The following is a 25167-nucleotide window of genomic DNA, read 5'->3' as shown; positions in this document are numbered from 1 at the left end:
GTCCCTTTGGTTGAGAAAGGAGGGATAGAAATGACGTAAATAAATAAATGCTTTGCTGACAGTACAAAGTGCAATATGGTAGAAACAATTTCCTGGTAGACATGAACAGGTGTGCAAGATCCACAAGAAAGTAGAAAACTGCAATTTTTAAATATATATACAGTAGAGTCTCACTTATCCAAGCTTCACTTATCCAAGGTTCTGTATTATCCAAGGCAGTTTGCCTTTTAGTAGTCATTGTTTTTGTAGTAAATGTTGCAGTGTTTTGGTACTAAATTCGTAAATACAGTAATTGCTACATAACATTACTGTGTACTGAACTGCTTTTTCTTGTAAAACATGATGTTTTGGTGCTTAATTTGTAAAATCATAATGTAATTTTATGTTTAATAGGCTTTTTTCTTAATCCTTATTATCCAAGATTTTCGCTTATCCAGTGTTCTGCCGGCCTGTTTATCTTGGATAAGTGAGACTCTCTCTCTTTCTCTCTCTCTCTCTCTCTGTGTGTGTGTGTGTGTGTGTTTAAAGGTCTTCCAACACACCCCTGTGGTTAAAATCCCATGAAAATTGACTTTAGAATTTCGCTACAGGACCAAGGCATTCTTATGGAAAACATTTTAACCAAAAGGCAAATAACTAAATCCTCAAATGTCACAGATGTAGAAGGCTAATTGTATATTTGAATGCTGCTTTTGAAACTGGAGAAACTACACAGCTATCATGACTACTAGCCTTTGACAGATTGATATCCCTTGACATTGTAGTAAACGCCTGTTAAAGCCACCCAATTTGGTGGCCATCCTCACAACAACTCTGTGGAAGTGAATATAAAATCTGGGACACTCCTTCTAATTCTATCGAGCATTGTAATTTTAGTCTTTGTAAGTTAATACACAGGCCTTGTGACCTAATTTTTTTCACCACCAAAAGCAATGGAAGTCTTAATAGCTCCCTCCTCTTTCTTAATAGATGTGCTATTTATAGAATAATCTATTGCTAAAAAGAATTAAAAACCTAATTTTACCTGTAAAGGGTTGCTTTTCTCACCCAAAAGATTGTTTAAAAATTAAGAGTCTATAATTGGCAGTCACTGACATCCTATCTGCACCTTTTTCCGCGCAATGTTAGCTATGAAAACCAGCGCATCAAAAACTCTGGCTATTACAGTTTGAACTGTTTGTTTCTTAGGACATTTGTGACATTGTTAGCTCTAATGGCCTACTTCCAAGAGTTTTATCATACAAAACTTAAAAGAACTGTTTGAGTCTCTTCCATTGTTGTTTAGGACTTGTGAAAGCAATGTTTCAGCCACATTAAAATCCAAAACCGATTATGGCCAATGCAGGTAATGGCATGATCACATTGCAAGGATCATGAAAACCCAATTTAAGCTTTGTATGTAAAAAATACATGATTAACATATCTTTTCATCACACAGCTGAATAAAACCCCACATTATCTGCTCTGAACTGGAATATGTCAGTTTGGACTCAGATAACCCAATTGAAAGCAGATATTGTGGGGTTTTTTTTCTTGATATTCTGAGTTATATGGCTTTGTGGAAGGGCCCCCAGATGTCCCTTCTCTCTCTGAATTTAGCTGCAGTCCTCCAAGTCACTATGCAGTAGTGGATTTTCATAATAACAATAGTCAAGTCTCAATATCCACAGATTCTGCACCTGCAGATTCAACCGACTGTGCTTTGCCATTTTATATATAACTAGCTGTGCCCGGCCACGCGTTGTTGTGGCAAAGTATGGTGGTATGGGAAATAAAGTATTGAGGAATTGGTGGTAGTTAAGGTAAAGGGTAAAGGTTTTCTCCTGACATTAAGACCAGTTGTGTCCGACTGCACACTGAAGTGGATTATATGGCAGTGTGGAGTCAAGATAATCTAGTGCCAAGCAGATAATATAAGATTATAAATGGGTTATATAGCTATGTGGAAGGGCCTTGAGTCTACACTGCCATATAATCCAGTGCAAATTAGATAATCTGTGCAAGAAGCCTAAGTGAGGCCTAAGTCTGCCTGTCCCCTGGGCTGAGTTGGTTGTTAGAAGACCAAGTGGGCAGAGATTAGTCCTCTAACTGGCAGCAGTTGGATAAAAACAATTATTCCTTTCCCTCTAATTAGGACTTTATTTTTCTTTTCTTTTTGTTGTATCAACCTTGAGGCGTGGATGATGGGTTGTGTTGTCAAATTTCGAGGTTGGAGGGCCTGTAGTTTTGTTGTTTTGTGGGTCGCCGTGATGCCATCACTCTTTTATATATATAGATTAGACTTGAGCATCCATTGATTTTTAGTATCCACAGGGCATCCTGGAATCAAACCCCAGTAGATAAGGGCCTTCTGCAAGTTGCTGTGTATTGTCCTTGTTTTAATGCAAAATCTTTGGAGACTTAGGCTTAAATGGACAATCAAGACTCATTAGCTGAACAAAAACTCATTTTAACAGCATATTTGTACACTTTCTCCATGAAGTAAAGCCTATGTGTTACACTTTGAGAATAATAATAATAATAATAATAATAATAATAATAATAATAATAATAATAAGCATATTTGTATCCCGCCTCCATCTCCCCCGAAGGGGACTCGGGGTGGCTCACAGAAATATCAGATACAAAAACAATTACAATATACAATACATCAACAAACAATAACATGCACCAGTAGTAGCATTTACACATTAACCAGAAAATTAAAAAAAACACTTATTAAAACATAGAATTAAAAACAGTGAGACTGTAATAGTAGATCAGCAAAGTGCACAGTATAAGTTGTGAATTAAAATTTAAATAACATGCTACAAGCTTCTGTTTGTATGTGTCACATGGTGACCCCCAAAATAGTAGTAGTAATAATAATAATAATAATAATAATAATAATAATAATAATATTCCTCTCTATCTCCCCAAGGGGACTCAGGACAGATTCCAGAACACATACATGACAAACATTCAATGCCGTTATACAGTTAACAAGGACAAACGAGTACTTTGGCCGGGCGGTGGGGTTGCTGTCACTCCATCTTCCATGCTGAGGAGCTTTGTCGTCTCATCCTCTTGATCAAATCGCCAACATGTCCTTATGGGCGCCTTTTATTACCGCCCCACTTTTTAAAGCGGTACCTATTTATCTACTTACATTTCTGTTTTCAATCTGCTAGATGGGTGGGGAGCTGGGGCTGACGGGCAGGTGCTCAGCCCAACCCGGGCTTGAATTGCCAACCTTTCGATCAGCAGGACTTTCTGCAGCTTAGCAGTTTATCCTGCTATGTTAAACCCCCACTTCATAGGGTTTTCTTAGGCAAGGAATACCTCTAGAGGATGTTTTCCCCGTCCCATGTCTTGAAATATACCTACAGTACTTAGAATTCCTCCACAACACTCCATCCATTAACTTCCAAAATCAGTGAGGATCTAGTGTTTCTGGGTATTCTTGCAATGGCAGAGAAATGAATAAAATGATCCTTGGGGTTCTTTCCACCTTCTTATGTTCATGATTCTATCAGTGACAACAGGAAAGATACATGGTTCTGTTGGACCAATCTGATGGTTTTTCCAGGCCGCATGCAGCATCTTGTGAGTGAGCAATTTACTCTTCCTTAGCAAGTATTAGCAACACTATTATTTTCTGAAATCACCACCACCTCTGTTCATTATTATTACCCTGTTTCCCCTAAAATAAGACATCCCCAGAAAATAAGACCTAGTAGAGGTTTTGCTGAATTGCTAAATATAAGGCCTCCCCCAAAAGTAAGACCTAGCAAAGTTTTTGTTTGGAAGCATGCCCGCCAAACAGAACACCAGAGCGTGCAGGATCAGTAAATGTCCATACCATAGAGTATTGTACATGGAAATAATGGTAGTAACAAGAAATTCTTGATAGGATTCACAGTTTGTCTGGTTATGCTGGTTTGTGATGACAACTACTGATGATATAATAAATGTTCATTTTTTGTTCAACAATAAATGTGAATTCTTCATGGAAAAATAAGACATCCCCTGAAAATAAGACCTAATGCATATTTGGGAGCAAAAATTAATATAAGACACTGTCTTATTTTCGGGAAAACACGGTACCTGCATAGCTTTCTGATGGTGTCCATCTACCTCACAGCTTTTATAATAGTATCAGGGTTTCTCATAATATTGTCAGCAATGAGGGATTTAAAAGGAAGAAGAAGAAGTAATCACCCAAATTAAGGTTCATATTGATGGCCTGCATCATTTGGAAAAGATTATTTCAATGAAGTAGGAACTGAGCTTCATCAAGCCCATATTGATATTGACTTTATTTGTACATCTTGGTGGTACTAATAATGTGTCTTTAAAGAGCTGGAAAAGCTCAAATGTATTTAAGGATGTAAACAGAAACAATGACATTAGGAAGCCTTCAATTGATTTAATTAAGCATTTAAAATTAAAGAGTGAATATGTTTTGCCTTTGGTATTCAAGACAGCTCAGTTCCTGGAGAGCAGAGGAAGGGAAATAATCAGTTCCTTACCAATCAATGTACTGTTTACCAGGAGTAGGTGCTATTTTAAACCTAACAAAATTCTATGTTAATCTCCAATCAGAAATCTAATGTTGTAATACTGTAGGCTGGGGCGTAAGTAGCCTAAAGGAACCTGATCCCATCTGATCTTGGAAGCAGAGTGGGATCAGTCCTGATTAGTACTTGGATGGGAGACATCCAACATATACCAGCTGTGGTAGACTATGGCCCCTCCTATATTGCTATATAAAATCCTCATTATCTGCTTTGAACTGGATTATATGGTAGCGTAGACTCAGATAATCCAGTTCAAAGCAGATAATATAATCTAGATTATATGGCAGTGTAGAAGGGGCCTATATTTCAGAGGAAGGAATTGTGAAAACCACCTCTGAGTATTCCCCACCTAAAATAACCCCACAAAAGCCTTGGGGTTTACATAAGTCAACAGGTGACTTGAAGTGCATTCATACAAAATGCTGTGATTCCAAAATCAGTGATTTCAGGTCAAGTTGCATCTTTGTAAGTCTATCAGAGATTATTTAGTTGTATCAAAAACAAGAAAACCAGCCAGCGTTCACCATTTGCTACAACCATGTACCAAATGAACTCTATGGCTAGTGGTGATGATTGGAGGGTTCCAGCTCAATGAGGTGGGGAGTACTGATTTTGCGGCTGTTTTATATGTTTTATTGAATTTATGCTTTTAACTGTATTCTTATATTTAATTATGTTTTATTTTAATTATGTTTTTGGTTTGATAGTTATTTGTATTTGTGTCTATGGCCATTTTGGTCCTCATGTAAGCCGCCCCAAGTCCCTTTTGGGAGATGGTTGGTGGGATATAAGAATAAAGCTGTTGTTGTTGTTGTTATTGGGAATCCATTCCGTGGTTTAGTTTACACTTTAAAGGAGTTGTCTAAGGTGCTGAGTCAATTTGGAGGATTGGATCAGCATTTTGGGTCACTCCTTTTAAATCCAGAGAAGGTTCACCAGCCACATTGGAAGTGAGAGAACCTAAGATTACACTGTAGTTGGTGGAAGTCATGACAGTACAGAACCAGAAACAAACTATACGTAGCTTCTGATGTTATTTGATTAACATAAATAGTAATGAAGTAAAATATAATTTTATGAAGTATTAAAAATAAATGCATATAATGTTTTTAGTTTCTCTATGGTCTTTATAGTTATCGGTCCCACCGGGAGTTTGGAAAATGTTTACTATTTAAGAAGCTATGACTTAGTGTTGGATTAAAATAGTGGAGAGTCAAGTTCAAATCTCAACTTGGCCATGAAGCCCCCAGGCAGACCTTGGACCAGTGACTATCTGTCTGCCCAAACTGTCTCACAGAGTTAATGTAAGGATAAAAATAAGGAAGAGGAACGTATAAGCTGCCTTGCGCTCCATGGAGGAAAGACAAGATTTGGAGTGCAGCTACACTCTAGAATGTATACAGTTTGACAGCAGTATAATGGCCACGGCTCATTGCGGTGGAATCATGGGAGTTGTATCTTGCAAGGTGTTCAGCTTTCTCTTCCAAAGTGCTGGTGCCTCACCAAACAACAACCCCCAAAAATCCATCAAAATGAGCCTTAGCAGTGAAGGTGGTGTCAAACTGCATTAGTTGTGCAGTGTAGATGCACCTATAAGGGTCATAATCATTGTGCTCATTTTCTTCATTAGCCCTGACCATTCAGTTTGTTGGCTGTGACAGCTGGACATAATAGCCAGAAGCAGATGAAAGGTCCTGCCTCCATTCCAGCTTCTACAGATACGGTATTTATTTATTGTATCAGAAACGAACTGAGGGTACAGCTGTAATGTATTTAAAAGCACAAAGTTAAAAACTTTCCATTATACTAAATGTCCTTTGACCAGTAGCTGGCCACTTGGAGTGCCTCTGGTGTTGCTATAAGAATGTCCTCCATTGTGCATGTGGCAGGGCTCAGACTGCATTGTAAAAGGTGGTCTGTGGTTTGCTCTTTTCTTCACCTGCATGTCGTGGACTCCTCTTTGTGGTCTCATTTCTTAAGATTGGCTCTGCATCTCCTGGTGCCAGAGCACAGTCTGTTCAGTGCCTTCCAAGTCATCCAGTCTTCTGTGTGCCCAGGAGGGAGTCTCTCATCTGGCATCAGCTGCTGACTGAGATTCCGCATTTTAGCCTGCCACTTTTGGACTCACGCTTGCTGAGGCGTTCATGCGAGTATCTCTGTAGATCTTAGAAAACTATTTCTTGATTAAGGCGTGCTGGCTGATATCTGAACAGAGGATGGGCCGGAGATGTCACTGCCTTGGTCCTTTCATTATTGGCTGCTACTTCCTGGTGGATGTCAGGTGGTGCAAGATTGGCTAAACAGTACAATTTCTCCAGTGCTGTGGGGTGTAGACATCCTGTGATAATGTGGCATGTCTCATCAAGATATGGTCATAAAGGGAGACCGTGCAAGGCCAAGGAAGCTGTTTTGCTTCTCTTTACTTGTAAAGTGGATTTGGAGGTCATACCAAATCTGAAAATATTCTTTTAGACTTTACTGCTTCAATTGTATTAATTCCCACCTGTATTTATCCTTGTAATTTATTCTCAAAATTCACTTTCCAACCTTGAAATGCCAAGTCATACAGTCTTCAGATGGAATGCCAAGCAATCGCCTCTAGAATCTAATCATTCTCCCTGCCAAATACCTCAAAAGTGGAACTATTGCTTTTTAAAGCAGGACTCTCCAGCAGCAGGTACAGCTGAATCAGGAACCAGAATTATAACTTACATTTACGACCCATCATCCATCTGGGGATATATGGCTGAAAAAATCCCATTTCTGCAAGCACATGTCCCTGGTTTGATTGGGGCATGCATTTTTAATATATAATCACACCTGAAAGCCTGTGCTGGAAGCAAGAGAAGCGTGAGTTTTTTCTTCTTCCTGAGACATTTCCCTCTTCCTGTGTCTTTAACCCCAATCTATCCTCAAAATCACAAAGCCACAGAAATGTAATGGAGAGTAGGAGCCTTGCATTAAGGGAACAATAACATTTTTTCCCTTTTTAAAAAAATAGGGAGGCGATGAATTCAGTCACTGGGGATGTTCAGAGGTTCAGTTACAAAATTCTGTATCTCTTTTGGGCCCTTGCCAATAGTGGGAGAAATCCTTTCCCACTGGTTGGCAAGATCTGTCCCCTGGCCCCAAATCTTTAAGACTAGAGCTATGAGTTCTATTATTACATTGTCAGATGCAAAAACTATACTGCCAGTGGCAAAAGAAAGAACTGGCAAGGAAACCAACCAGAGACTAAATGTGGTTGCAATGAGATGAGAGAAGGTTACTATTTAAGAAACTATGACGGTTACTATTTAAGAAGCTATGACTGGTTCATTGCAACCTGTTTCTCAAGTACAGTAGAGTCTCACTTATCCAACATAAACGGGCCGGCAGAATGTTGGATAAGCGAATATGTTGGATAATAAGGAGGCATTAAGGAAAAGCCTATTAAACATCAAATTAGGTTATGATTTTACAAATGAAGCACCAAAACATCATGTTAGACAACAAATTTGGCAGAAAAAGTAGTTCAGTACACAGTAATGCTATGTAGTAATTACTGTATTTATGAATTTAGCACCAAAATATCACAATATATTGAAAACATTGACTACAAAAATGTGTTGGATAATCCAGAACATTGGATAAGCGAGTGTTGGATAAGTGAGACTCTACTGTAACTGGTTCCTGGGAGATCCACAGAACCAAGTCACCATGGAAGTGGGTGACCTGGGCATTCACCAGTACTATGGTACTTCCTATTGTACTATCTCAGCATTTGAGAAACAGGCTGCATAGAGCTAGTAGTCTCCTTTTCCCATATCCACTCCCACCTCCCTCACCTCATGCAAGCCCAGCTAAAGTGCTATCTATACACATTAAAAAGTGAAAATGTATATGTGTGTATATGTTGGAGGTGTCCGCTTATCCAGACAGCCTCCAACCTTCACAAACAGCTATATCCCAGTATTCCTTTCTCTTTCCATTGGTGTGGAATTTGCATGACCACACCCACTGCCGCTCCCTTAACCCTTTCCTACCCTTTCCTATGGTGCATAGCAAACAGAGGAAATGATCAGCAACTGAACATACTGGAGGGGTTTAAAGGACTGACTCCACATGATGGAAGTTGTAGTTCACCCTGCATCAAGACACAGCACTGTGACGCCCCACTCACAATGGACCTGGACCACATTTGGTACCCATGACCAAAGAAAAATACTGGAGAGTTTGGGGGGAATTCACCTTGATTTAAAGTCATTATAGATACTGGGATTTATAGTTCACCTGCAATCAAAGAGCACTCTGATCCCCACCAACAATGGCCCTGGACCTAACTTAGCACACAGAACCCCCATTTCTGACAAAAACTACTAGAGGGCTTTGGGGGTGGGAATTTACTTTGATTTATAGGAGTTGAAGTTCGCCCACATCCAGAAAGCACTATTAACCCAATGATGGATCTGCACCAAATTTGAAACGCATACCCAATATGCTCAAATTTGAATACTGGTGGATTTGGGGTGGAATTGGCCTTGACATCTGTTAGTTGTAGGTACTGGCATGTATAGTTCACCTGTAACCAAAGAGCACTCTGGACCCCACTGATGATGGACCTGAACCAAACTTGGCACACAAAACACCCATGGCCAACTGAATGTACTGGAAGAATTAGATAGGAATGACCCACCATGGTGGGAGTTGTAATTCATCCTGCACCTGGAGAGCACACTGAACCCCACCGATGATGCATCCAGAGCACATTTGCCCAACATGGCAAACTTTAATTACTAATGGACTTTCAGGCATGATGTGAGTTGTAGTTCACCCACAACCTAATGCATTTTGTAAAATAAAAACATGACTTCTAATAATCCGGGCAACGCCAGGTACCCAAGCTAGATGTTAATAAATACAGTATGACTCCCATATCCATGAGGGATACATTCCCAGACTTTGTGTGGCTATGTGAAACTCTCAAAGCACTCTCGGCAACCAGAACTGCAAATTAAGCCCATATTTATTTTCAAAAATCAAAGCACAGCAAGCACAAGTGGCTGCTGCTGAAGTCAAAAGTTGTTTCAGCTCTTGAAGGAAAAGCTTGAAAGTGAAACCAAGGAAGGAATTGAAATGACAAGACATTGGAAAATAGTTCATCTGTACAGATTAAAAATTGCTGGGCTGGTTGTGAGAGCAGACCTAAAAATGGAAGTGCAATTTTCTGTGTAGCGAATTCACACAAGATTGTGGTTGCAAATTCACATTTACCAAATCTCTCACTTTTTCAAAACTATCCTGGAAAAGAAATGCAATTAGAGAGGCCATCAAATAATGTTGAGTCTTTCATCATCATTCAGGCAGAAGTTAATGCCCTATTGCATATTCAATTTGGTAATCCAGAAGATTAATAATGTCTGGAAGAAAGGTCTTAATATTATTATTAATAAAAAATGTTGAGACCTCATAAGGAACACTGGCCCCTATGAAGGTAATATCGGCTACAGTTAGGTAACACTGTCTTAAATGATATTTAAATTTAAGGTAATTTAAGGTAAAATTTTGCTCCAGCACATTTCAGTTATACAAACAATTCTACAACCCACTGCTGTTGGAAAGAATGGGGGAAACTGGGAATATTGTAATAGCAGTAGGATGTGGTATGCTGGCTCTGGATATAAACTTTTTAAGAAACAGAATAGATTACAACACTCTAGGAAAATGTTTCACTTGTTTTATTTGGAAGATGGCAGTATACTTCAAGATGAAGATTTTCTTCTTGAAATAATGTTGCCATAGGGAAAGGGTAAAAAAAATCCAACAATGGAAAAAGAGGTTCTGAAGTTCTGCACCAATGGAAAACCTGGGAATGAAGTTAGGATTATTAGAAATGCTGAAAGTCACAGTATATTCAATAAAACAGGGCATTTCTTTATTATATTTGTGAATGATATTCATATATGTTTGTATGTATGTGTGTGTCCATCATCATTCACAAATACATAATCTGTTTCTCTTTCCTCGCCCCATATATATACTTCATCTTCAGTATCAGGCCCTATGGAAAGGTATCTTAGGTAAGGTAAAGGTAAAGGTTTTCCCCTGACATTAAGTCTAGTCATGTCCAACTCTAGTGGTTGGTGCTCATCTCCATTTCTAAGATGAAGAGCCAGAGTTGTCTGTAGACACCTCCTAGGTCATGTGGCCAGTATGACTGCATGGAGCACCATTGCAGCAGTACCTATTGATCTACTCATATTTTCATGTTTTCGAACTGCTAGGTTGGCAGAAGCTGGGGCTAACAGCAGGAGCTCACCCCGCTCCCCAGATTTGAACCACTGACCTTTTGGTCAGCAAGTTTAGCAATTCAGCAGTTTAACCCGCTGCCCCATCAGGGGCTTCTGTGTATCCTACATAGTTGTTACTAGATCTTTGTAAAAGATTTTTAATTGCTGCTGTCAACTGTTATGCTTTTGTTCGTTGTCTAACAAATTGCATATTGTTTATATATCCTCATTTGAAATATGTTGATGCCTTTAAAAATCCCCTCAAAATAAAGTTGTTGTTTTTTTTTTTTAAAAAAAAGGTCAAATGAAGAAGCAGTTAGATGTTGGAGGAGACTGTTGTACTACAAATAGCAGTTTGTTGCCTTCAGATGCAGCAAAAGATGTGGTCCTATCATCCATGTTGAAGAAAGATTCCACTGCCAATCCAGCGGGCTTCCTCAGATTCTGCCTGGCATCCTGTTAGTGATATATGCAAGAATAAGTCCACCTTACACATGTATATGTATCATTTTGGTCTTTTCTTTTCAGAGAAGAAAAGGTAGAATTGGAGTGGAGACAGTAAAGGAAAATGAGAAATAGAAAAGTTCTGGAAAATGGGAAATAGAAAAGTTCTGGAAAATGGAAGAAAAGTGCCAATAAAGCATGTCCTATTGGAGCAGGAGGAATGAATATGATTGATTGTTCTGGGAGTTCCTGTCTATTGGAATGAGTGGGAAGAACAACCTATTCACAGGCTGTTCCTCTCTTCTCTGCTGGGAAAGAAAATAGGGAATCAGGGTCCATTTGCACTGAAGAATTAATGCAGTTTAACACCTGCGGTGGCTCAGTGTGTTAAAGCGCTGAGCTGCTGAACTTGCAGACCAAAAGGTCCCAGGTTCAAACCTGGGGAACGGAGTGAGCGCCCACTGTTAGCTCCAGCTTCTGCCAACCTAGCAGTTCAAAAACATGCCAATGTGAGTAGATCAATAGGTATCGCTCCAGTGGGAAGGTAACGGCATTCCATGCAGTCATGCCAGCCACATGACCTTGGAGGTGTCTACAGACAACGCCAGCTCTTCGGCTTAGAAATGGAGATGAGCACCAACCCCCAGAGTCGGACATGACTGGACTTAACGTCAGGAGAAACCTTTACCTTTGCCTAACACCACTTTAACTGTCCTGGTTGAATACTATGGACTTGTGAGAATTTTAGTTTTATAAGATCTTCTATTGAAAATCTTTGGAGGACCATATGAATCTTGGTGATGTCCTTGGTTTGCATCTGGTCATGGGAATAGAGTCAGATGCTGCTTTAGTTTTGCCTTGTCCCTTCCTCTACCAGCCATGGAATCAGCCATAGGTTTATCACAGCCAAGCAAAGTCCTGGGGATGGTGATAGGTGTCATGTTGGAGCTCCATATGTTCCATATGTAGACTCTTTATGCTGAACAATGTAGGATCTCAAGCAATATGTGATATGATGCTGTGGGCTAGCCCTATTGAACCTCTTGACTGCAGTAGGAAGTGAAGGATTAAGTTCTTTATTGACCTGCATCCTCTCCAAAGCTTAGAAAGAAGTCTACAAGTATAATCTTGCATGGCTATTTGAAATGTTCTAATTAAATACTCGAGTCCTTTATCTGTTTACACAATTGTGTCCATAAAACTTTCAATGTACCTGTTGCTGTGTATAGGGATATACAGTCAGCCCTCTGTATCCACAGGTTCAACCATCCATGACTTGGCAGTATCACACTCACTCACTCACACACACACACACACACACACACCAAAAATACAAAAAACAAACAAACCTTGATTTTGCCATTTTATCTACTGAACACCCCTTTACTATGTCAGTATATCTAAGGAACTTGGATATCCAAGGATTTTGGTTATCTACTGGGAGCCCTGGAACCAAATCCAAGCAGATACTAAGGTCCCACTGTGCAGCCCAATGTTTTCCATGCACAGAAAACTAACTACATCAGAAATGTCTATGTGTATGTCTTATACCATATAAATCAACATCTCAGCCCATCTTGCCTAGATCTTTCTCATTTTAGACATGCTTTCAGTTCCTGTCCTTGAAAGCCACTATACTCATGACACCCCATTGTCACTGGTAATTTAAAAACAGCAATAGTCCTATCCAACAACAGGACTTCATGAGATATATTTCAAGAGCAGCAAATCCCAGGCAACAGGCTCACTTGCAACAACAATTCATTCTCAGCTATTCTGGGAAGGCCAAGCGGGAAGAGTGGCAGCAGGAGGGGAAAGACGTGGTGCATCCGTGTCCGTCACCTTTCCGTTTTGCAATATCAGCATAAAGGGCTTATCGCTCTCCTTGGCTACGTGAGGACTTTGTAGATTCTGAAGATACTATATTGTACTGCAGCCTCATTTCCCAGCGCTGGCTGGAGTTCAACCCGCAGGCATGCCTCAAAAAAAAAAAAAAGGAACCATATGTGGATCAGCTTAAGCTGCAGCTGTGACTTGAGCTGCCATTGCGACTCCTATCTGATCTTATGTCCAGCAATTAAGCGCTTCCCTAGAAAGCTTTATTTCTTCCTTCCTAGAAAGATACAGTTGGCATCAGATCCTGTGGATCTGGAAGATCTGACAACACCATTGGACACCATGAACATTGAACACCATGTATTAGAGACCTCAATATCATATGGCTATTTATCTAGATATTTCACTCTCATAGAACTCTATGCAAATGCGCTTTTCCACTGTTGCAGTTTTATTTGGTTTACTTGGATTTTTTTATCCTTCCCTTCCCTCCCATTTCTGTCTGGCTGGCTGTTTATGGTTACAGTACCAATAAAACTATTCTGTGGTTCATGTGGAACAAAATGATAGTAAACTGCCATTGAATGGAACAGAATGAGATCTTGTTTTCCATAATTTGAATAATTGAAAGCCAGCTGTTAGGTATGTCACAGCTCTAAATGACTTGTATCACAGTGGTCCTCAAATTTTGGTCCTCCAGATGCTTTTGGCTTCAACTCCACAAAATTCCTGGCTGGCTGAGACTCCTGGGAGATGTCCAAAAAGTCAGGAGGAGCAACAATTGAGAAGAGGCACTGTTGTAAAGCACATGAAGTAGCCTTTTCAGACATCCTTGCATGAAATCTTCCAACATGTTTCAACAGCTGGGTAATTGTCTTAATCTCTAGGAGCACTTGTCAGCTCTCTCCTCTGCTAACAGCTATTTACTTCATTCCCCCCACAGCACCTGCTTTTTTACTTCCGCGTTATTCCCATCTCTTGAGAACAGGATATTCAATACTGGTGAAATTGTAGGCAGATTCTTTAAGTGTTACGAAAATTCTTGGTGCTAAAAAATACAGTACACTTCTATCCCACAAATCTTTCTCAATGGAATAATAAATAGAAACACCACATTGGGAGTACTGGAAGATCCTGAAGCTGAAACAGCTGCTATTATTAAGTCATTCCTCATTAGTAATCCGCTAATTAACCTTCTCAAAATAGAAACATTTCAGCTCAGCAGGAATGATTCTCCAGCCATTGTAATGACTGAGGATTTCACTCTTGGGAGCAGCAAGACTGACTTCATTAAAATTTTCAAACAGTGCTAGAGTGTAAGAGAGGGAAGACAGATAACCCTGCCAAAGAGCTTTCACACTGTACATTTCTCCAAGGCATCCACCTCACTGACCCCAGACACTCTGTGTTGTCAGGAACATGTGTGCTAGTGTTGCCAAGTGAAATAAGGGACAAGGTTCCTATCCCTTTAATGGCTGTGTAGAAGAGGGAAATTTGGCATGTGTTCCTTGTCACGCAGGCATTTGACAAGGAACACCTAGGGAAATTCTTCTACATAACCCTTAAAAGGACGGAAGCACCACCCTTAATTTCAGCTGGCAACTCAAGCGTGTGCCTTAACCTTTCCAACTTGGCACCACACATGTCTGACTCATCTTGATGAAGTTAATTGAGTGAAATTTATTCTAGCATTTCAATGGGTGCACATGGACAGCATGGAGTAATGGTTTAAGTGTCATAGCTAGAACTCCAGAGGACCAGGGTTCAAATGCCTGTTCGGCCATGGAAGTCCACTGAATGGCCTTGAACTGGAATCATTTTTGCAGTTTTAATTATCATTGCATTATTATATATATGTTCCTGTCAAAAATGTCACAATTGCCTTACTGTACCCATGTATATGTCTATAAACTTAAATCAAAAACTCAGTCCAAAAAACCTGGGTCAGCTTATCCATAGGTAAATGCAAATACTACACATTAACACTCTCCCCCCGCTTTCGCTCTCGCTCTCTCTCTGTATAAGAAGTAACCATTGCCTTCTCTGAGTCGAGTGGCAAAAAGCAAGACCACAGTATTGGGGTCCCCAAACTAAGGTCAGTAGGCCAAATGCAGCCCTCCAAGGTCACTGACCTGGCCCCTGCCCTAAACTTTATAGACAGGGTCGCCCTAAGTCTCAAATGACTTTGAGACACACAACAACAATCCTAATTAACCTATCTCATTAGCCAAAAGCAGGCCCACACTTCCCATTGAAACACTGGTAAGTTTATGTTGGTTAAAGTTGTTCATTTTAAATATTGTATTGTTCTTTTGTAGTTTTTTGCACTACAAATAAGATATGTGCAGTATGCATACGAATTCATGTTTTCTTTTTTTCGAACTATAATTCCCCCCCAACAGTCTGAGGGACCAACTGTTCCTCTATTTAAAAAGTTTGAGGACCCCTGTAATAGTCCACCCAGGATAACCCAAAAGATACACTAGTTATATCTACTCTCAATGTCCCAGAGCCATTTCTGATTTTTTTGAATGTGAGGGTGCGGAAGTGATGGCAACAGCGGCAAAGGATAGCTGGCCTCCTGAGGCAACAGTGGTGTTTTCCCATCTCCACAGAATGATCATCAACTTATTTATGTATCTTATCAAAATCCATAATTTTGGCCCCAAAGCCTGCCCTTGACTTACATGAGATCATTTTATACACAAGTATACAGTAGAGTCTCACTTATCCAACCTTCACTTATCCAACATTCTGGATTATCCAACGCAGTCTGCCTCCTGCCCGGATCCACAGCTGTTTCTCTAGGCAGCAAGGAGTGAACATTTTACGGATTTAATTTCCGACAATGTTGTTACTGAAAGTTCATTTTATGCAATTCTATCTTTATTTGTAGTCAATTTGTAAGTAGCCAATGTTTTTATAGTCAATGTTTTCAATACACTGCAACGTTTTGTGCTAAATTTGTAAATACAGTAATTACTATATAACGTTACCATGTATTGAACTGCTTTTTCTGTTGATCTGTTGTAAAACATGAAGTTTTGGTGCTTAATTTGTAAAATCATAATGTAATTTGACATTTAATAGGCTCTTCCTTAATCCCTTCTTATTATCCAACATTTTCGCTTATCCAACATTCTGCCGGCCCGTTTATGTTGGGTAAGTGAGACTCCACTGTATATGGTAAATGTGCAGGCATGTTAATAATGTATGACAAATTTCAAAACAATCTGAAAAGCAAAAATATTTTTGAATATCTGATGTTCTGAAAGGACTATTCAGAACAAGTAGCCAGTACTATTAATCATATCAGTCTTTTGTCACATGACTGGTATTCAGTTTCAATCTTCATTTTATGCTTTCTGTAGCATTAGCCATACAGCAGTCTGCAAATAGTCTTGAAAACTTCCATAGTAAATATTTATAGGCTGGGATCAATCCAAGGAAATTTTCTTTTTCAAAAACCAAAAAGTTATTGGTCATCCGCAATCCAAATAGTAGCTGACGCTCATTGTTTGTAGTTCTAAATGTAATCCCGAGTTGATCTCCCAAGATTCCTTAATAGTTTTATTGGCAAACCAAATCTTCTCCCATAGTACGTTTTTCTTAACAGTCACATCCGTTAGAACAAACCAGACAGTGCTCATAATTATAATTCCTGTCATGACTTGAGCCGTAACGTCTTTCTGAAGCTGGATGTCCATGATGGATGCAGAAAGCAAAGTTAATGGTGATGCACACCTTGAATGATGCAATGTTGTTTCCACCCACAGTCAATTTCCGGAACATGATCTCTGCCCATTGATTAATCTTGTTTCAGGGAAATATTGACATCTTCCACAGCCTGTAAGCATCCAAAAGAAAATATTATTCATTTACAATGTCAAAATGTGTTCTGAAGTAAGAATTTCCATTGCTATAGAGCATGACTGGAAAATGCAAACCCATGGCTGTTTTTCTAACCACACTAGTTTGTATTTTTAAAAGGATACAAAGCGGTATCTATAGTGTAGAATTAATGTAGTTTGATGGCACTTTCACCACCAAGGCTTAATTCAATGTCTTGCTGCCTGACCAAATTACAACTTCCAGGATTTCATAGCATTGAGCCATGGCCATGAAAGTGCTGTCAAACTGCATTAATTCTAGCATAGATCAGGCATGGGCAAACTTGGGTCCTCTAGACTGGCTGTTAGGAATTGTGGGAGTTGAAGTCCAAACACCTGGAGGGTGCTAAAACAAGATTTGCCCTACACTTTGTTTAAACAAAAAACACAACAAAACCCATCTTTTTTAAAAGTTAAGAAAATTGGATGTAACCATGTTGTATTCTCCCTCTCTGATATGTCTGGATCGTAAACCCATGAAGTGCTTACTAATAACATTTATGCACTGCAGCTATTTATTACCATTCTGCAAATTCCAGCCTGTGTCCTCTCTCCTTCAAGAGAAAGGAAGTGATTCTTCAGTGACCTGAGACACAGACATTCTTTTTTTATTAAAGCACTAATAAGCAAGTATGGAAAAGGGCTCTTCCATCCTAGCAAGGTTTGGCAGAACAGCTAAATTGTGGGCTTTTTGGAAAGAAAAGGTAGAAAGATTTCTCTGTGTCCAAACAAACCTCCCAACAAAATCGTGAGGTTTGTGGTGCCGCCTCCTTTAGTGTATATGAGTTATCTGGAAACAGCAGAAAAAAATAACAGCATCCGGGAACAGAACAAATCCCCATATATTACCCTACTGCTCCCTTTATAGGCAACCATTGTGGTCTCCTAAAGCATTTGTTTAATTTATATCTCACCTTTTCACCAACATTTTAAAAGCACAATACAGTACAGTCCTCATATCCATAGGAAACACGTTCCTGAACTTGCTGCGAAAATTTGAAATAATAATGAACTCTACTGAAACAAAAGACTTCTGGTGGAAGCATACCATAGAATTGTAGTGGAAGACATAAAAATGCATAGAGAACATATCTTCGCTCCTCTCTAGCATTTCTAGGCCCTCCAGTATGACTCTGTGGTCAACTTCTGGTGGAAGCATGCCATACAACCATGCTGGACAACCTAGAAAATATCTTTAGAGCAGTGGTTCTCAACCTGTGGATCCCTAGATGTTTTGGCCATCAACTCCCAGAAATCCTAACATAAAATCATAGAATAATAAAATAATAGAGTTGGAAGAGACCTCATGGGCCATCTAGTCCAACCCCCTGCCAAGAAGCTGGTAAAATGGCTGGGATTTCTGGGAGCTGTAGGCCAAAACACCTGGGGACACCCAGGCTGAGAACCATTGCTCTAGAGAATATTTTTTCATATGCAGGTAAGTGAAATTGGGAGTACTGCTATTGCAGGTACATGGATGGTATTGTCCAGTGAAAAACTGTTAATCCAAAAACATGTGGAACATCTGCTTTCCAGTGCATGATGATCCATACCTATTGCTTTACTAGACCCCTCATAGTGTTTTTTTTCTCAAAACTTTACCACTAGCACAGTGGTTCTCAACCTGGAGTCCCCAGATGTTTTTAGCCTTCAAATCCTAACAGCTGGTAAATTGGTTGTGATTTCTGGGAGTTGTAGGCCAAAAACATTTGGGGACCCCGGGTTGAGAACCACTGTACTAGCAGCTGATGGCTCTGATGTCAGTAAAGCACTGACTTCACCCCATGTTTAATTCTAACTTTCAAGGGACCACCAAAGGTGCTGAACTCTATCATAAAACATATGTGTTGCACCCTTGGGCTGCTCATTGAAAGTGTAGATTATAGCCTTGAGAAGATACATCACTCCACTGGCATGGGAGCCATCAGAGTCTACATTCCTGTTGCAGCTTCTATGCTAAGCTACATAACTCCACTTGAAATCCCCTTTGGGGTCTGGGGTACCATGCTTCCCAAAACCAAAAAATATATATCACATGTGATTTTATCAAAATAATCATCGTCTCATACCACCATGGTCCAAGCAAGATCTGGAACTGAAGCCATCTTTCAACCAACATATTAGCAGTAATTCCTCATAACACTCAGATAGTGCATTTTCTGATAACGCTTAACTAAAGGAAAAGCTAAAAGATTCTTCAGAATTCAATGCGTTAACAGCATACATGATTTATGTTATTGTATCCTTCCAAGTCATTTCTGACTTATTTTATTTATTTATTTATTTATTTTTCAAACTTATATGCCGCCACTCCCCTAGGGCTCGGGGCGGCTTACAAGACCCGGCTAAAATCAACAATTTAAAAACATCTTAAAACATCTTTAAAACAATCTTTAAAACATCCTAAAAGCACCTTTTAAAACATCTAACAGAACTCAAAGGCCTGCCAAAATAGGTGTGTCTTATATGCCCTGCGGAAAGCCAACAAGTCCCTCAAGGCACGGACTTCAGGTGGCAAGGTGTTCCAGAGAGATGGCGCCACTGCTGAAAAGGCTCTGCGTCTAGTTGCTGTTAGAAGCAAGGTCTTAAAACTGGGGACTTCCAACAGGTCTTGGTCCTCAGAACGGAGGGATCTCTGGGGTTTGTAGGGAGTGAGGCGGTCCCTCACTTATGACAACATATCACAAACTTTTACTGGCAAGATTTGTTCAGTGTGGGCTTTCTTTTGCCTTCCTCTGAGGCTGAGGGTATATGACTTGCCAAGGTGGGTTTCCATGGCTGAGCAGCATTCAAACTCCAACACTCAAAACACTACATCATGCTGGCTCCTCTCACCTTTATCTTCCTATATAAAAAGGCACTTGCAAATATGTATTCTCTCTTTTTTTTACCATGGCCTGATACCAAAAGAAAAACCATGTGTTCCCTTCCTCTTCCTGTATGGAATTATGCCAGTTATAGATCTTGTTGTTAATATCAACACAAGTTGACCATAACTCCAAAAATACATGCAAGTCTGCTTCAGTAAAGTGGCCAGTGAAAAAGAACCTGCTTAACTTGAAACTGCTTACAATTAAAGATACCATGAGATGCCTGTAATACTTATGAGTTTGAGTGGTTTCAGGATGTCTCAGTTCTAAAATCCTACCATGAACAGAATAAAATGTGCTTTATTCTGTTCTCTCTTTATCTCACTTTTTTCTTGCTGGATGGCTTCCAACTGAATGTTCAAACAGTACAAATGAGCATGTTTCTCTTTCAAATGCAAGTTAAAGCTTTAATTATAGGATCCCTCCGTGTCATTTTACAAAATTAACATTTAACTATAATCCTAGACAAGAGAAAGCAGAAGTAATGCTTTCCTGCTTCTATAGGAGGGTCAAGTCTTTTGAATCGGAGAACCATGTGCACGCATGAGAATGTATCTGGAACAGAATCTCCCTTTCTTGAGGATCTAAGTACATTTTCAAATTGAATTCCAACAAGCGACAGTATAAAAAGGACGGCATGAGTGTACACACATTCCAACATCAGAGTGAGGAGAACGTGCTATCTGAAGGCAAGGTCATGTGCTTTTATGTGTTGTTTCTTTTTAAGACGTAAAAGCCACACGACTTGGATGGAAAAATACATGAACAAGAAGCTAAGGAAATCAGTGGCAACCAGCCAGTTTCCAAAGCAGATCCATTTTGCTAGAGTCCTTTCATCACCTGAAAGAAATGGCAATAATTTACAATCCATCCAAACAGATGTTCTCACAATTAATTTTAGATTGGCCTAATTGGCTTAATGAGAAAATAAAAAGATTAATCTACACTTGTAGAATTAAAATGCAGTTTTGGCACCACTTGCTGTGCGGCCTTGAGAGTTGTAGTTTTACATGGTTTTTAGTATTTACTGCCAAAGAATACTGGTACCTCATTAAACTACAGCTCCCAGGATTGCATTTTTTAATCATGTCAGAAGCGACTTGAGAACATACTGCAAGTCGCTTCTGGTATGAGATAATAGGCAGTCTACAGAGACATTGCCCAGGGGACCCCTGGATGTGTTACCATCCTGCTGAGAGGCCTCTCTCATGACCTGCAAGCTAGTTGACAGAGGGGAGCTCACCCCATCTCACGGATTCGAACCGACAGCCTTCAGGTCAGCAACCCAGCCTTCAGGTCAGCAATCCAGCTTGCACAAAGGTTTAACCCATTGCACCACCATAGCACTGAGCCATGTCAATTAGTGTGATGTCAAGCTGCATTCATTCTACAGTGTAGATGCGCCCAAAGAAAGTGGAACATAATCTGCTAGTGTGCAAGGATACTGTTTTTTTGTGAAATAGCTACAAACACAGTAGTAATACAGCTTTCCTAAAGTTGGCTCCTTCCAGATGTGTTGGATTAACATTCTCATTACTCCAAGCAATAACAGTGACTGAGAATATGTTGTCGAAGGCTTTCATGGCCGGAATCACTGGGTTGTTGTGCATTTTCTGGGCTGCATCACTTCTGGAACATAGCCATACAGCCCAGAAAATGCACAACAACCCAGTGACTAAGGATACTCATCAGTCATCAGCTGTCATCACCCTGCCGAAGTAAACCGGCCAAGGCTCAAAGGCTCACTTATAATTTGCTTCAGACAGTGGAGACTGGTAGCTTCCATTCCATGTCTTAAATCAAACATTAAACAAGCTAGTCCAGATGCTGAACCTATTCTGCAGATATTTGGGGGGGGGGTGTTTACACTGTAGAATTAATGCAGTTTGACACCACTTTAACTGCCTAGGCTCAATGCAATGGAATCGTGGAGGTGTAATTTCACCAGGTCTTTATCCTTCCCTGCCAAAGATGGCTGGTGCCTCACCAAATTACAACTCCCAGGATTCTACAGCACAGGTGTCAAAGTGCATTAATTCTATGGTGTAGACAACCCAGGATTAGGAGTTAGGGTTTGGCTGGCTTCTCTAAAGTTCAAATCGAAACCCAGAGCACTTACCATGCCACTGGCACGAAAAAAAGATTACTGTGGACACCAGCTTAATAGCTTGCAATAGGAATTCCAACACCGTCACTGTTGCACAGATGAACATTGTATCACCGTGCAAGGGAGTTTTCAAAGTACAGTATATATCCCTTTCCTATACAGTGAGAAAAAGAAGCCCAAAGTCACCTCGATATTGCAGTACACCAGCTGTGGATTTACTGGATCTATTCGGTGAATGTAAAAAGTGCTCCATGCATTGTGCCATTGGCAGCTGCACTTATGCTGCGCTAATATTTCCAGCAGTAAAGTGTAGACAGTCATTAGGCCCCTAAGCATTTAGTACAGCTGCATCCAAAGGAATTGCCAGTGATTGATCTTCTTGCGTCTTTAAAGATAATCATCATCCGCCTTTCATATATTCATTACAGGAAAACAACCACACTACCAGTTTAGCTCTAGCAAACGCTTTTTGTTGAGTACAATAGGAATTGATGTAAATTCAGCATGCTCCTGAAATGAAAGGGATTTACCTCCATGTAATATGTTTGAGACTAAGCAGTTTTTAGTGAGACATACATATTCTTATGAACGCCAGCATGGCTCAATGGTTTGAGTGTTGGACTACAACTTTAGAGACCTGGGTTCGAATCCCCACTCGGCCATAGAAACCCATTGGGTGACCTTTGGGAAATCACATTCCTTCAATCACAATCTCTTCTGAATAAATCTTGCCAAGAAAATTCTGAATTTTCTAAAGTGATAGGGTCATTTTAGGATTACTACCGGCTGGAAATGACTTAAAGGCACACAACAAAGTAAATCTGACACTGGGAAAGTGGGGTGGTTACTGTGTTTTGCAGTCCAAAAGCTGACAGCCATGAGTTAGGCAAAAATCCAACAGGTGAAGCAAACACTTTCCAGTAAGCAATGCGGTATATGATGTAAAGAGGTAACATGTTACTTTCTCCCTTTTGTGCAGCTGTTAAAAAGACAGATGAACTACGCCAGAAATGAGAGAAGGCTTACAAAACTCTTTTTTCCCCTCAGTAGTTCTTACCGATTTCAATATTGCATTTCAGTTATTAGTGACTGAACTACAGTAGCCCATGAGAAAGAAAATAATTAACGCTATAAAGAAGGAAGATCAGTATAATCAATACACCAGATAGTGTGCAGAATAAGGATTATCAGAGGATAACAGAGCAATCCCATCAATGCCAACTGAGAAGTCAGGCCCATTTTAAATCCCCAGAAGTCTGACAGTTTAATTGGTTTATCTCCAGGTGCTGCAGGATGTATTTCAGAAGAAGAAACTGGCAAAACCACCTCGAGTGTCTTTTCCTAAGAAAACCCTATGGTATCAATGAAGGCACATGCCCACACCAAGTAGGTTCGAGGCTTTAAAACCCACAATTTAAGGTAAAGGTTTTCCCCTGACATTAAGTCTAGTCATATCAGACTCAGGGGGTTGGTGCTCATTTCCATTTCCAAGTCGAAGAGATGGCATTGTCCGTAGACACCTCCAAGGTCATGTGGCCAGCATGACTGCATGAAGCGCAGTTACCTTCTCGCTGGAGCAGTACCTATTGATCTACTCACATTTGCATGTTTTCGAACTGCTAGGTTGGCAGATGCTGGGACTAGTAGCGGGAGCTCACTCTGTTCCCCGGATTCGAATTGCCAACCTTTTGGTCAGCAAGTTCAGCAGCTCAGCAGGTTAATCCACTGCCCCACCAGGGCTCCAAATCCCTTTCGATTAGGCTGATTAGCTGCTCCAATTAGCTGCTCCGACTGGGGGCTCCCACAATGTAAGGATCTTATGCTAAAGCTAAATATCACTGAGATCAACAAAACTGATTCCTGATTGGATACAACAAAGACTGCAATCCAAAGAGATCTGCTTGAGGGTATGCACAAGGCGACAAGCAATGGGTGTCATGACATTGTCCCTTCACTTGGCATCACACCCAACTGAGCTCCACTTCCAAATGGCCCATGTCATGGAGTGGAGTGAGCGCCCATTGTTAGCTCCAGCTTCTGCCAACATAGCAGTTCGAAAACATGTAAATGTGAGTAGATAAATAGGTACCGCTCCAGCGGGAAAGTAATGGCACTCCATGCAGTAATGCCAACCACATGACCTTGGGGGTGTCTATGGACAACGTCGGCTCTTCGGCTTAGAAATGGAGATGAGCACCAACCCCCAGAGTTGGACGCGACTGGACTTAATGTCAGAGGAAACCTTTACTTAGAATATAGTATAACATTGTATTGCTATATTATAACATTATATAATACTATATCATTGTACAGTAGAGTTTCACTTATCCAAGACTCGCTTATCCAAGGTTCTGGATTATCCAAGGCATTTTTGTAGTCAATGTTTTCAATACATCATGATAGTTTGGTGCTAAATTTGTAAATACAGTAATTACAACATAACATTACTGCGTATTGAACTACTTTTTGTCAAATTTGTTGTATAACATGATGTTTTGGTGCTTAATATGTAAAATCATAACTTAATTTGATGTTTAATAGGCTTTTCCTTAATCCCTCCTTATTATCCAAGATATTTGCTTATCCGAGGTTCTGCTGGCCCGTTTAGCTTGGATAAGTGAGACTCTACTGTATTACATCATTGTACAACCTGATTATCACTACACTATAATATTATGTAATACTATAATATTATATTATACATATTCTCCTTATCATAATAATATTGAGCCATTGTTCTCCCCGTGCGCTTTCCAACAAAAACCCGGGCTCCTGCCAAAGGCGTGCAATTCCGGATAGAAGCCTGTGTGTGGACACATCCACGCGGGGGAGAAGGAAGAACCAATCACGGGAGAGTAGTATCCATTGGCCGTTTATTTGGCCCCCAGTCAGCGCTAGCCTTGCAAAAGGTGAGGGCGGGGGCGCGATCCTAATCCTAAAAGGACTTACCGCGGGGTTGGAAGGTCCAAGCGGCTAGTCCTCAGGTGGAGGCAGCTTCACCTGGGCGGAGGCTCATCGGCGCCAGCTGGGCGGGAAGGAGGGAAGGAGGGAGGGAGGGCGAGGACCCGGACCCACCCACTCTCCCACCCACCTTCCGCGGGGTCGTCCTCCGGCCAAAGGACCCTGCCGGGCTTTCCTCGCAGGTTGCGCGGATCAGGAAATCAAAGGCGGGGATTGGAGGAGCCCGAGAGA

At 40.4% G+C, this 25167-nt stretch overlaps 1 long non-coding RNA gene across 1 annotated transcript; it reads right to left on the bottom strand.

Annotated features, from left to right (window-relative positions):
- Nucleotides 1-10260: 10260 nt before the first annotated feature.
- Nucleotides 10261-25141, bottom strand: LOC134296605 (uncharacterized). The gene is made up of 2 exons (XR_010003398.1): nucleotides 24925-25141; nucleotides 10261-16955 (listed from the first exon to the last, which is right to left on the bottom strand). It is a non-coding gene; the product is annotated as an uncharacterized LOC134296605 (long non-coding RNA).
- Between the last annotated feature and the right edge of the window lie 26 nt (nucleotides 25142-25167).

The sequence above is a fragment of the Anolis carolinensis genome, chromosome 2 (genome assembly GCF_035594765.1).
Source record: "Anolis carolinensis isolate JA03-04 chromosome 2, rAnoCar3.1.pri, whole genome shotgun sequence".
Lineage (NCBI taxonomy): Eukaryota > Metazoa > Chordata > Lepidosauria > Squamata > Dactyloidae > Anolis > Anolis carolinensis.
Note: the sequence above shows the minus strand (reverse complement) of the source record. Positions and strands in the feature narration are given on the sequence as shown.